Source organism: Carcharodon carcharias, chromosome 22 (assembly GCF_017639515.1).
Source record: "Carcharodon carcharias isolate sCarCar2 chromosome 22, sCarCar2.pri, whole genome shotgun sequence".
Lineage (NCBI taxonomy): Eukaryota > Metazoa > Chordata > Chondrichthyes > Lamniformes > Lamnidae > Carcharodon > Carcharodon carcharias.
Window position 1 is genome coordinate 40,628,878 of NC_054488.1, and position 13,647 is coordinate 40,642,524.

A 13,647-nucleotide genomic window follows, 5' to 3' on the forward strand; every position below is an offset into this window, starting at 1 on the left:
ACCTTCCAAAATGCATTAGCTTGCATTTGTCCGGATTAAACTCCATCTGCCATTTCTCAGCCCAAGTCTCCAACTGATCTATATCCCGTTGTATCCTTTGACAGTCCTCTTCACTATCTGCAACTCCTCCAACCTTAGTGTCGTCTGCCAACTTACTAATTAGCCCAGTTACATTTTCCTCCAAATCATTTATGTATACTACAAACAGTAAAGGTCCCAGCACTGATCCCTGCAGAACACACTAGTCACAGCTCTCCATTCAGAAAAGCACCCTTCCTCTGCTACGCTCTGTCTTCTATGACCAAGTCAATTCTGTATCCATCTTGCCAGCTCACCTCTGATCCCGTGCGACTTTATCTTCTGTACCAGTCTGCCATAAGGGACCTTGTCAAAGACCTTACTGAAATCCATGTAGTTAACATCCACTGCCCTTCCATTGTCGATCATCTTTGTCACTTCCTCAAAAAACTCGATCAAGTTAGTGAGACACGACCTCCCCTTCACAAAACCATGCTGCCTTTCACTAATATGCCCTTTTGCTTCCAAATGGTAGTAAATCCTGTCATGAAGAATCTTCTCCAATAATTTCCCTACCACTGACGTAAGGCTCACCGGCCTGTAATTTCCTGGATTATCCCTGCTAATCTTCTTAAACAATGGAACAACATTGGCTATTCTCCAGTCCTCTGGGACCTCACCCGTAGCCAGTGAGGGTACAAAGATTTCTGTCAAGACCCCAGCAATCTCCTCCCTTGCCTTCCTCAGTACTCTGGGGTAGATCCCATCTGGCCCTGGGGACTTATCCACCTTAATATTCTTCAAGACACCAACACCTCTTTTTTGATCTCAACATGATCCAGGCTATCTACACACTCTTCCCTAGACAAATCCACTGCTAAGTCCTTCGCTTTGGTGAATACTGATGAGCAGTATTCATTTAGTATCTCTCCCATTTCTTCTGGCTCCACACACAGATTCCCACCTCTGACCCTGGGTGGGCCTACCCTTTCCCGGGCTACCCTCTAGCTTTTTACATATGTATAAAAGACCTTGGGATTTTCCTTAATCCTGGTTGCCAATGACTTTTCATGACCCCTTTTATCCTTTCTGACTCCTTGCTTAATTTTAAACCTCCAAATGCCCCTGACAAAACAAGCAACAACAAGGGGGCAGAGCCAGAGGTGGGGGCTTTCATAGCAGGTGCTCTATATCAATGGAAACTTGTAAAGCTGTGTGAAGTGAAGCCCCACAGGAGCTGCACTGCAAGGTACCAATGGGCAAATTCTGATGTAAACCATTAGGATTCTTCCCCAGGAATTTCAACTGCTTTTAGATGCTTAATGAGTAGTACAAATAAATATTCAGTCTAAAAATGACTTAAAAAACTGGGTGTTTTCAGAAATTAACGCTTTTTTAAGATGTTAACACATAAATATTTGTAGATATTAGTAGATTATGCCTTATAGTTTGCCGAATCCAAGAAGATTGTAAATTGTTTGTTCTGTTATTGCAGTTTTTCAAGAAGAGGCATAATAATGTGTCTCTTCTAGATTGTTGATCCAATCTTATATGTCAACTCTGAAATTTTGTATGATTCTGTGACAACGAAGTTGATTTTTTTTCTTTAGAAAAACAAATGTAACCACTTTTTTGACTGTAATTCAAGTGTAACTTAATTAGCCAACAGTTTCAATAGAATTTAAAGAGCCTGCTGAGTATGAACAGGCCATTGCAATGGACTCTACAACAAATGTAATCACTTTGGTATGCAGACAGTGGAATGAAGTAGTCACTGTTAATGATGTACAATGTGGTACAATCACCACCAGAAGAACTGACTTTAGGGGTGAATTGAACAACTGCTCTCCAGGCTGGTGAGCATCATAAAAAGGTCAATCCTGAAAAAGACGTGAATTGGTCACAGATGGACTTTCGCAACAGTTCAACTGAGCATGTGCAATACCATTAAAAGACTGAAAAATGCTCAGTGAGGTTGGAGAATCACTCATTAATAAACAGTGTTATATTATGTTATAAACATGTATGTTTACATTCAGCTGGAAAGGCCAAAGTTATTTTTAAATGCCAAGGATATAACAACTCAGATTCTTTAAAACTGGAGTATCCTTTTATACACCTAGTTTGTTTAAATTTATAAATTCAAAATAATGCAAATGGTAATAAGCATGCGAGGGGAATGGTTTGGAACCAGGACTCTCAGTAGTTTGCTGCACTAAAATGTAGACAGTTGTTGAAAAAAAAAAGTTGAATTAAATGATTACATTTAAACACTCTCAGTATCTTTGTCATATTTAGTTAAACCTCAAAGTTATCTTTAATGGGAGTTTTCAAGTGACTTGTCTTACGTTTTGCCTGAATCCTAAAGCCGTTGTTAGGAATAGATCGACTGGAAGACAGTCAAGACTTTTGTACATAATAATCAAGATTACTGGAACTTTAAAATCCATTAACCTACTCACTATAGTGTCTGCTGTAACTGGGCTAAGACCTCACACTACATTTTTATGGAATATATATATTCTCATGGCTAATTCCTAAAATGTAAAACTGGACAATGACTATTTAAAATGACTGTAACCATGTCTAGCTGTGACCTTTGAACAATAAGAGCTATTTGGCAATATCACAGAAACTTGCACCTGGTTATCTCTGACGAGACACTAACAATCCCTGTGGACCAAATTCAAAGGGAATTATACAAAGGCCATCTCCATTTCATAAGCCAGGCCTGGCCAACTGGAGCTGAGTCATCTGTTAGGACAAAAGAGCTCTGCAACCTTTTCAAATTCTTAATGGTTGGAACATTATCAATCTCAGCAACCCAGACAAAGGAATATACAACTTTTGTCAAAGCCAAAGTGGAGAGGTGGGAGTCATGTGATATGACCCGCCCCCCCCCAGGCTGGGAGAAGCGGTCTGTCATTTTCCATCTACCAAGCAGCAGCACAGAAAAGGGGCTGTGTCCAGGTTTGCATACCTGGCCCCATCTATACTCTTTCTACTGGAACTTCTGAGCTTCTATACTATTGCCTACGAGACCAACACATCTCTGCATGCCTATCTCATTGTGGAAGTTGTCTCAACTGGAAAAGTTAATTATTCAGCATCAGTTTTTGGCCTGCTGACCTGTGTGTGAAGGAATACACCATTGGACTTTGATTCTGGACTCATGAAACAATGGGCAGAATTTTCCCAGGTTTGCACTAAGCGCGAAAGCAGGCAGATAAAATGACGTTTTACCCACCAACGGCGATGCAGGGCTTTCACACCGTATCGTCCCGAGTCCGCCTCATTACTTATGCAGTCCTGGGAAACATGCCGTTTCCATGGCAGGCAGGCACCTCATTCGCCTGCCCGCCACTACCCTATATTTGCATCATGCCAGGTGCCATGTTTAAAGGGCAGCCGCAAGCACGGTGCCCATTGCTTTCAGCTCACCACTGCTGATGGCTTCCTCGAGTGACTGCTAGATGCCATGGAGGCTCACTGTAATGTCCTACACCACCGCTCTGGCCACAGGATGGGCAGCAACGTGACCAATCTGGCTTGGGAGGTTGTGGCAGTGGTGGTCAGCACCAACGCCCTTCAGAAGAGGACAGCCACTCAGTGCCGCAAGAGGATGAATGATCTCCTTTTCACCAGGGTAAGTCATCTTCATCACTCCTAACTCGCACACTCTCAAACCCAGCACACATCCACAGGGCCATCGCTTACTGCCAGTACAAGGGACAACATCACCATTCACACTCTCACGCTTGCTGTTATTGTCCTTATCCTGTCCATGGGACCACTCACCACCCGCAAAGGCCAGGCACATTTATCAGCTGGCCTGGCAGGTGTCCTGCTTACACTTTCTCCACCTCTATCCATGCAGGACAAGCTGGCACTCAACAAGAGAGCAAGGTCACAGACCGGCGGCAGAATGCCTGAAATCAAGGTCCTCATGGACTTTGAAAATGGAGCAATCCAGCTGGCCAGTGAGGATCTGGACCGGTCCTGTGCTGATGGTGAGGTCGGCGCTGCTCTACCAAGTGAGGATCCAGCAGTGCAACGTCCATCAGCCGATCATGCCATGAGTGAGGTGTCCTGCTTCACAGGCCACTGCCATGCACTAATTATCTCCCCTTGCTTTCACAAGCATATCTGCCAAACAGCTGACAGAGTCCATGATGCAGGGCCTCCAATCAAGCCCCGAAGAAACCTCTGTTGAGGAGTCTGGAGGCACCATCCCTGACGTCCCTACACCCTCCACCAGCACAGAGGCACGCACCTTGGTGGGACCTAGCTTTAGAGTAGCCCTGGGATCTCAATCTGGTGAGCACACTGCACTGTCTGATCCACTGCTGACAGCAGCAGGGACTTCCCAGGTGTCCAGCACCCGGAGGACTGCTGGAGGCCAGAAATTTGCTGAGTCCAAGTCAGATGATGAGCTTCTGGACTCGGTCATGTCACAGTTGGCAGAGCTGCAAAGGCAAGCTCGGGAGCATCAGGAAGGGATGTCTGCTGCACTCTTCAGATTGCAAGGCACAATGGAGGAGTCCATCCACCTTCAGACTGAAGGCAGATGCCAACGCACCGAGGTCAACAGTAGTAGGATGGCAGCCACCATGGAGACCTTGGTCCAGGACTTCACTCCTGCACTGCTGCGCAGGCTCAACTCCATCACTGATGCTATAGTTGGCCTCCAATATGTGTACGTGAAAGGGGGGCCGGGCAACTCCATCTCAGTCCAGCTACCCCTGCTCCTCAAGGAGTGTGCCTGGGGCCCCCAAGCACCCATGGGAAGGAGGATCTGCAGGTGCATACTCTGGGCCCATCCATCCAGGTGACTCCAGGAGTGTCGGGTCCAACCAAATATCCTCTTCCTGTGACCTCAGCAACTCCAACTCCACAGGCCAAGGAAGGTGCCACTGCCACACAGCAGGACCCTGAGAGCAGGCCGGGGCTCTCCAAGTCTTGGCCCTCTAGAGGCTGCCCGCCAAAGTCATCATAGACAGGGCATCGCAGTCAGCAGGCTGCCTCCACCTCTGCTGTGGATGTCCAGGGAGCACCAAGACATAGCGGAAGCGTTAGGACAGTTAAAGAGAATTATTTACACAGCCTGGACACGGGTGTTAATCACTTGTACATGATGTTCACTATTGTCAATAAACTCCCAAGAATCTCTCCCTCCCTATGCCTCCTTGTTCTGAGGAGCAATTTTCTTGTTACTCAGATGTGCACAAGATAAAGGCAGGTGTCTCAGTCCAGGGCCTCTTCCCTGTGCTTTGTGCAGCCTTCAGACCAAAGTGATGGTCCGGCCTCACACTTCCTGGACACATTACTGATGCCTGCACCTTGGCAGTGCTTGTCATTGCTGCCAGAATGTAATGGGTAGGCACCACAGAGTTCTCTCGGTGTGCTTTCATCACCTTTAAGGAGGGGCTGGCCCCCATCTCTTCAGCTTCTGTAACCACTGATGCTGTGCTCCAGCTCCTGAAGGGCTCAGGTACTGAAGGCGGACAAAGCATCGGGTGCTTCTAAAGTTTCATGGCTGCATCTCTATTTTATGACCATGACAGGAGCATTCTCACAGAGAGTATTCGCGCTGCCATAAGCTGGACAGGAGTCAAAAGTTCACAAGTGCGATATGAGGAACTATGGACTCACCTCACTGCATGTTGTCATCATCCTCCACAAACCTAGCAGCTATCAGTGACTCCCATACACACCTGCCTCATCTAGCCAGTGCAAGAGCCTCATCCCCGTCAATGCCTCTGAGGACCTCCTCAGCCTCGGCATCCTCCTCATCGGAGGAGATGTGCATCTTCCCCATCCCCTCCTCAGTCAGCTCGTCTCCCTGTTGGAGCGCCAGATAAAGGGTGCAGCAGACGACAATGATGCATGACACCCTCTGCGGACTGTATTGCAGAGCTCCACCAGGCCGGTCCAGACACCCGAACCTCACCTTCAACATTCCGATGGATGGCTCCACCAAGGTGCGAGTTGCAGCATGAGCCTCATTATACCCTCACTCTGCTGCAGTCTGAGGTCGCCACACAGGTGTCATCACAGGCCGATGCGGATAGTCCTTGTCCCTAAGGAGCCATCCCTGTAGCTTCTATGGACCCTGGAAGACTCCAGGGATCTGTGACCAACTGAGGATGTAAGCTACATGCACATTCCCTAGAAACCATGCACACACCTGCAGGACGCATATCTGGTGGCCCTTGCCCTTGCAGTTGATGTAGTTCACCGTGTGTTGTGACGGAGATCTGAGTGCCACATGAGTGCGGTCAATCACACCCTGCACCTGTGGGAATCCCGAGATCAGGGTGAATCCAATTGCTCTTGCATCCTGGCTGTCCTGGTCCCGAGCGAAATGCACAAAGTTGTGTGCCCTCATGAAGATGGCATCCATGACCTCATGGATGTAGTTTTGGTGGAGGCTTGAGAGATCCAACAGAGGTCACATGTGGAGCCCTGAAAGGAGCCTCTGGCATAGAAATTGAATACCGCAATCACTTTCACAGGCACTGTCAAGCCCCCTCAGAATCTTGTATGTTTCAATAAGATCAGCCCTCATTCTTCTAAGCTCTAATGAATAAAGGCCTAACCTGTTTAGCTGTTCTTGATAAGTCAACCCCTTCATCCCAGGAATCAGCCTAGTGAATCTCTTTGAACTGCCTCCAATGCCAGTATATCCTTTCTTAAATATGGGGACCAAAACTGTACGCAGTACTCCAAGTGCGTCTCACCAACACCCTGTAGTGTTATAACAAGATTTCCCTATTTTTAAACTCCAGTCCCCGAGCATTGCGGGCCAAAATTCCATCTGCCTTCTTAATTACTTGCTGCACCTGCATGCTAAGTTTTTGTGTTTCATGCACAACAGCACCCAGATCCCTCTGTGCTGTACTTTTTTTTTGGAGTTTCTCTCCATTTAAATCATAGTCTACCTTTTGATTCTTCCTACCAAAATGCATAACCTCACACTTTCCTACATTAAATGCCATCTGACAAGTTTTTTGCCCACTCACTCAACCTGTCTGTATCCCCTTGCAGATTCCTTATGTCCTCATCACAACATGCCCTCCAACCTATTTTCAGCAAATTTGGATACATTACGCTCTGCCTCTTCATCCAAGTCATTAATCTCGATAGTAAATAATTGAGGCTCTAGGACTGATCCTTGTGGCACTCCACTAGTTACACCGTCCCAACCTGAAAAAGAGCCATTAATCCCAACTCTCTGTCTTCTGCATGTTAACTAATCTTCAATCCATGCTAATATATTACCCCCAATATTGTGAGCTCCTATCTTGTGCAATAATCTTTTATATGGCACCTTACTGAATGCCTTCTGGAAATCCAAATACACTACATCTACTGGTTCCCCTTTATCCCCTTGCTATATCCTCAAAGGGCTCCAGCAAATTTGTCGAACATGATTTCCCTTTCACAAAACCTTGCTGACTCTATCTGATAGTGTTATGCTTTTCTAAATGTCCTGCTATTAAATGTCCTTAATAATAGACTCTAGCATTTTCCCAACTACAGATGTTAGGTTGACTGGCCTATAGTTTTCTGCTGTTTGTCTTCCTCCCTTCTTGAATAGGAGCATCACATTAGTGGTTTTCAACCCACTGGGACACTCCTGGAATCCAGTGAGTTTTGGAATATTTCGACCAATGCCTCCACTATCTCTGCAGCCACTTTCTTTAAAACCCTTGGATGCAGGCCATCAGGTCCTGGCAACTTGTCTGCCTTTGGTTCCATTAGTTTGTCGGATACTTTGTCCCTCATGATAGAGACTGTTACAAGATCTTTCCTCCCATTAGCTCCTTTCTTATCTGATATCTTTGGGATGTTTATAGTGTCCTTCACCATGAAGACCGATGCAAAATATTGGTTTAAGTTATCTATAATTTCCCTTATTGAAGTTGAGAACACTGGCTTGTGACCCGGGTTGCTTGCCCTCGAACTGAATTTGAAATTCAGCCATGTTGTGATTGCTACCCGCTAGAGGATCCTTAATTATGATATCTCTTATTAATCCCACCTAATTACACATTACTAGATCTAAAATGGCTTGTTCCCAGGTAGGCTCTGCAACATATTGCTCTAAGAAATAATCCCTGGTGCACTCTACAAACCTGTCTTCCATGTTACCCCTGCACCATGGACATAGGCTGCTTCAGTATCTGAGGAGTCACAAATGGTACTGAACATTGCGCAATCATCAGCGAACATCCCCACTTCTGATCTTATGACGGAAGGAAGGTCATTGATGAAGCAGCTGAAGATGGTTGGGCCTAGGACACTAACTGGAGGAACTCCTACAGCGATGTCCTGGAACTAATTGAATCCCAACAACCACAATCATCTTCCTTTGTGTTAGGTATGACTCCAACCAGAGTTGGAAGCTCCTGGAATACCTCCAATCAGAGTTGGCAACCTAAATTTACATAGTGACAGCAAGAAAAAAGTGTATAATATAGATAAAGACATGAAGAAGAAAGGAATATGTTGGTGGGGTTAGCTGAGGAAGGAAATTAGCAGAAGAAGCTGGTGTTTAACATAAACACCAACTTAGACTTGTGGGGCAAATGGCCTGTTTCTGAGAAAGACTTGCAATTATGTAGAACCCTCAGAACATCCCAAAATGCTTTACAGCACTTTTTATAATGTAGAAAACACAGCAGCCAATGAGCTCCCTAAATCAATGACTAGATAAATCTGATTTTGAAATAGTGCCATGGAATCTTTCACATCTACCTGAGAGAGGGCCTCAGTTTAACACTAAGATAAAAGCAAAAAAACTGTGGATCTGGAAATCCAAAACAAAAACAAAAATAAAAATACCTGGAAAAACTCAGCAGGTCTGACAGCATCTGCGGAGAGGAACACAGTTAATGTTTCCATTCCATATGACTCTTCAGCAGAACTAAGGAAAAATAGAAAAGAGGTGAAATATAAACTGGTTTAAGGCAGGGTGGGACAAGTAGAGCTGGATAAAGGGCCAGTGATAGGTGGAGATTGCCAAAAGATGTCATAGACAAAAGGACAAAGAGGTGTTGGCGGTGGTGATATTAGCTAAGAAATGTGCTAATAGGTGACATTAAGGGTAGAAAGCAGGACGAGCAAGGTACAGATAGCCCTAGTGGGGTTGGGGTTGGGGTGGGGGGAAGGGATCAAAATAGGCTAAAAGGTAGAGATAAAACAATGCATGGAAATACATTTAAAAATAATGGAAATAGGTGGGAAAAGAAAAAAATATATAAATTATTGGAAAAAAAAGGGGGATCAGAAAGGGGAGGGGATGGAGGAGAGAGTTCATGATCTAAAGTTGTTGACCTCAATATTCAGTCCGGAAGGCTGTAAAGTGCCTAGTTGGAAGATGAGGTGCTGTTCCTCCAGTTTGCATAGAGCTTCACTGGAACATTGCAGCAGGCCAAGGATGGGTCATGCTGGCGGACAGACCGAAGGTGTTCCACAAAGCGGTCACCCAGTCTGCGTTTGGTCTCTCCAATGTAAAGGAGACCGCATTGGGAGCAGCGAATGCAGTAGACTAAATTGAGGGAAGTGCAAGTGAAATGCTGCTTCATCTGAAAGGAGTGTCTAGGCCCATGGATGGTGAGGAGGGGAAAAGTAAAGGAGCATGTGTTGCACCTTCTGCAGTTGCATAGGAATGTGCCATGGGAGGGGGTTGAGGTGTAGGAGGTGATGGAGGAGTGGACCAGGGTGTCCCAGAGGGAACGATCCCTGTGGAATGCCGCCGGGGGTCGGGGGTGGGGGTGTGGATGGTGCGGGGTGAAGGGAAGATGTGTTTGGTGGTAGCATCATGCTGGAGTTGGCAGAAATGGTGGAGGATGATCCTTTGAATGCGGAGTCTGGTGCGGTGATAAGTATGGACAAGGGGGACCCTATCATGGTTCTGGGAGGGAGAGGAAGGTGTCAGGGCAGATGCGCGGGAGATGGGCCGGACATGGTTGAGGGCCCTGTCAATCACCGTGGTTGGAAAACCTCAGTTAAGGAAGACATGTCAGAGGAACTGTTTTTGAAAGTGGCATCATTAGAGCAGATGCGACGGAGGTGAAGGAACTGAGAGAATGGGATGGAGTCCTTACAGGAAGTGGGGTGTGAGGAGCTGTAGTCAAGCCGAAACAGAATTACCTGGAAAAACTCAGCAGGTCTGGCAGCATCGGCGGAGAAGAAAAGAGTTGACGTTTCGAGTCCTCATGACCCTTCGACAGAACTTGAGTTCGAGTCCAAGAAAGAGTTGAAATATAAGCTGGTTTAAGGTGTGTGTGGGGGGGGGGGGGAGAGAGAGAGAGAGTGAAGTGGAGGGGGTTGGTGTGGTTGTAGGGACAAACAAGCAGTGATAGAAGCAGATCATCAAAAGATGTCACAAACAACAGAACAAAAGAACACATAGGTGTTAAAAACAAAAAAACTGCGGATGCTGGAAATCCAAAACAAAAACAGAATTACCTGGAAAAACTCATCAGGTCTGGCAGCATCGGCGGAGAAGAAAAGAGTTGACGTTTCGAGTCTTCATGACCCTTCGACAGAACTTGCGTGCGAGTCCAAGAAAGAGTTGAAATATACGCTGGTTTAAGGTGTGTGTGTAGGGGGCGGAGAGATAGAGAGACAAAGAGGTGGAGGGGGGGTGGGTGTGGTTGTAGGGACAAACAAGCAGTGATAGAAGCAGATCATCAAAAGATGTCAACGACAATAGTACAATAGAACACATAGGTGTTAAAATTAAAGTTGGTGATATTATCTAAACGAATGTGCTAATTAAGAATGGATGGTAGGGCACTCAAGGTATAGCTCTAGTGGGGTTTTTTTTATATAATGGAAATAGGTGGGAAAAGGAAAATCTTTATAATTTATTGGAAAAAAAAGGGAAGGGGGAAACAGAAAGGGTGTGGGGATGGGGGAGGGAGCTTACGACCTAAAGTTGTTGAATTCAATATTCAGTCCGGAAGGCTGTAAAGTCCCTAGTCGGAAGATGAGGTGTTGTTCCTCCAGTTTGCGTTGGGCTTCACTGGAACAATGCAGCAAGCCAAGGACAGACATGTGGGCAAGAGACCAGGGTGGAGTGTTGAAATGGCAAGCAACAGGGAGGTTTGGGTCATTCTTGCGGACAGACCGCAGGTGTTCTGCAAAGCGGTCGCCCAGTTTACGTTTGGTCTCTCCAATGTAGAGGAGACCACATTGGGAGCAACGAATGCAGTAGACTAAGTTGGGGGAAATGCAAGTGAAATGCTGCTTCACTTGAAGGAGTGTTTGGGTCCTTGGACGGTGAGGAGAGAGGAAGTGAAGGGGCAGGTGTTGCATCTTTTGCGTGGGCATGGGGTGGTGCCATAGGAGGGGGTTGAGGAGTAGGGGGTGATGGAGGAGTGGACCAGGGTGTCCCGGAGGGAGCGATCCCTACGGAATGCCGATAAGGGGGGTGAAGGGAAGATGTGTTTGGTGGTGGCATCATGCTGGAGTTGGCGGAAATGGCGGAGGATGATCCTTTGAATGCGGAGGCTGGTGGGGTGATAAGTGAGGACAAGGGGGACCCTATCATGTTTCTGGGAGGGAGGAGAAGGCATGAGGGCGGATGCGCGGGAGATGGGCCGGACACGGTTGACGGCCCTGTCAACGACCGTGGGTGGAAAACCTCGGTTAAGGAAGAAGGAGGACATGTCAGAGGAACTGTTTTTGAATGTAGCATCATCGGAACAGATGCGACGGAGGCGAAGGAACTGAGAGAATGGGATGGAGTCCTTACAGGAAGCGGGGTGTGAGGAGCTGTAGTCGAGATAGCTGTGGGAGTCGGTGGGTTTGTAATGGATATTGGTGGACAGTCTATCACCAGAGATTGAGACAGAGAGGTCAGGGAAGGGAAGTGTCAGAGATGGACCACGTGAAAATGATGGAGGGGTGGAGATTGGAAGCAAAATTAATAAATTTTTCCAAGTCCTGATGAGAGCATGAAGCGGCACTGAAGTAATCATCGATGTACCGGAGAAAGAGTTGTGGAAGGCGGCCGGAGTAGGACTGCAACAAGGAATGTTCCACATACCCCATAAAGAGGCAGGCATAGCTGGGGCCCATGCAGGTACCCATAGCCACACCTTTTATTTGGAGGAAGTGAGAGGAGTTGAAGGAGAAATTGTTCAGTGTGAGAACAAGTTCAGCCAGACAGAGGAGAGTAGTGGTGGATGGGGATTGTTCGGGCCTCTGTTCGAGGAAGAAGCTAAGGGCCCTCAGACCATCCTGGTGGGGGATGGAGGTGTAGAGGGATTGGACGTCCATGGTGAAGAGTAAGCGGTTGGGGCCAGGGAACTGGAAATTGTTGATGTGACGTAAGGTGTCAGAGGAATCACGGATGTAGGTGGGAAGGGACTGGACAAGGGGAGAGAGAAGGGAGTCAAGATAACGAGAAATGAGTACTGTGGGGCAGGAACAAGCTGAGACGATCGGTCTACCGGGGCAGTTCTGTTTGTGGATTTTGGGTAGGAGATAGAAGCGGGCCGTCCGAGGTTGGGAGACTATCAGGTTGGAAGCTGTGGGAGGGAGATCCCCAGAGGAGATGAGGTCAGTGACAGTCCTGGAAACAATGGCTTGATGTTCAGTGGTGGGGTCATGGTCCAGGGAGAGGTAGGAGGAAGTGTCTGCGAGTTGACGCTCAGCCTCCGCGAGGTAGAGGTCAGTGTGCCAGACAACAACAGCACCACCCTTGTCAGCGGGTTTGATGACAATGTCAGGGTTGGACCTGAGAGAATGGAGTGCAGTAAGTTCAGAGAGAGACAGGTTAGAATGGGTGAGAGGAGCAGAGAAATTGAGACGACTAATGTCGCGCCGACAGTTCTCAATGAAAAGATCAAGAGAAGGTAAGAATCCAGAGGGAGGGGTCCAGGTGGAGGGAGAATATTGGAGATGGGTAAAAGGATCCGTTGAACTGGGAGAGGACTCCTGCCCAAAGAAGTGAGCCCGGAGACGAAGACGGCGGAAGAAGAGTTCAGCATCATGCCGAGCCCGAAATTCATTGAGTTGAGGGCGTAAGGGTATGAAACTAAGTCCTTTGCTGAGCGCTGAACGTTCAGCATCGGAGAGGGGAAGGTCAGGGGGTATAGTGAATACACGGCTGGGGTTGGGATTGGAAGAAAGGGTGGGGACGGAGGAACAGGCAGGGGTGGAGGGTCCTAGATGGGTGTTGGTGTCGATGAGTTGTTGCAGCTTGCGTTCCTTAGCACTTGAGAGAAAGAGAAAAAGTTTCTTGTTGAGGCGTCAGATGAGCCGAAGGATAAAATGAAACTGGGGGCACGCGCAGCTTTGAAAAAGGGTACGGCGGTGCTGCTGGAGGGAGAGGTCGAGTGCGTTCATATGGCGGCGCATGGCACTGAGTGTGGATTTCAGAATGTGACGGGAACAGCAAGCCGACTCAAAACGTTAACTGTGTTCCTCTCCGCAGATGCTGTCAGACCTGCTGAGTTTTTCCAGGTATTTTTATTTTTGCCTCAGTTTAACACCTCCATTTGAGTGGGCGTTGTATCTCTCGGACTCGCCTCAACTCTCTTCTGGGGTGTATCAGCCTGAGTCCCTATTGTGGGACTTAAACCCACTACCTTCTGACTGATAGGACAGAGT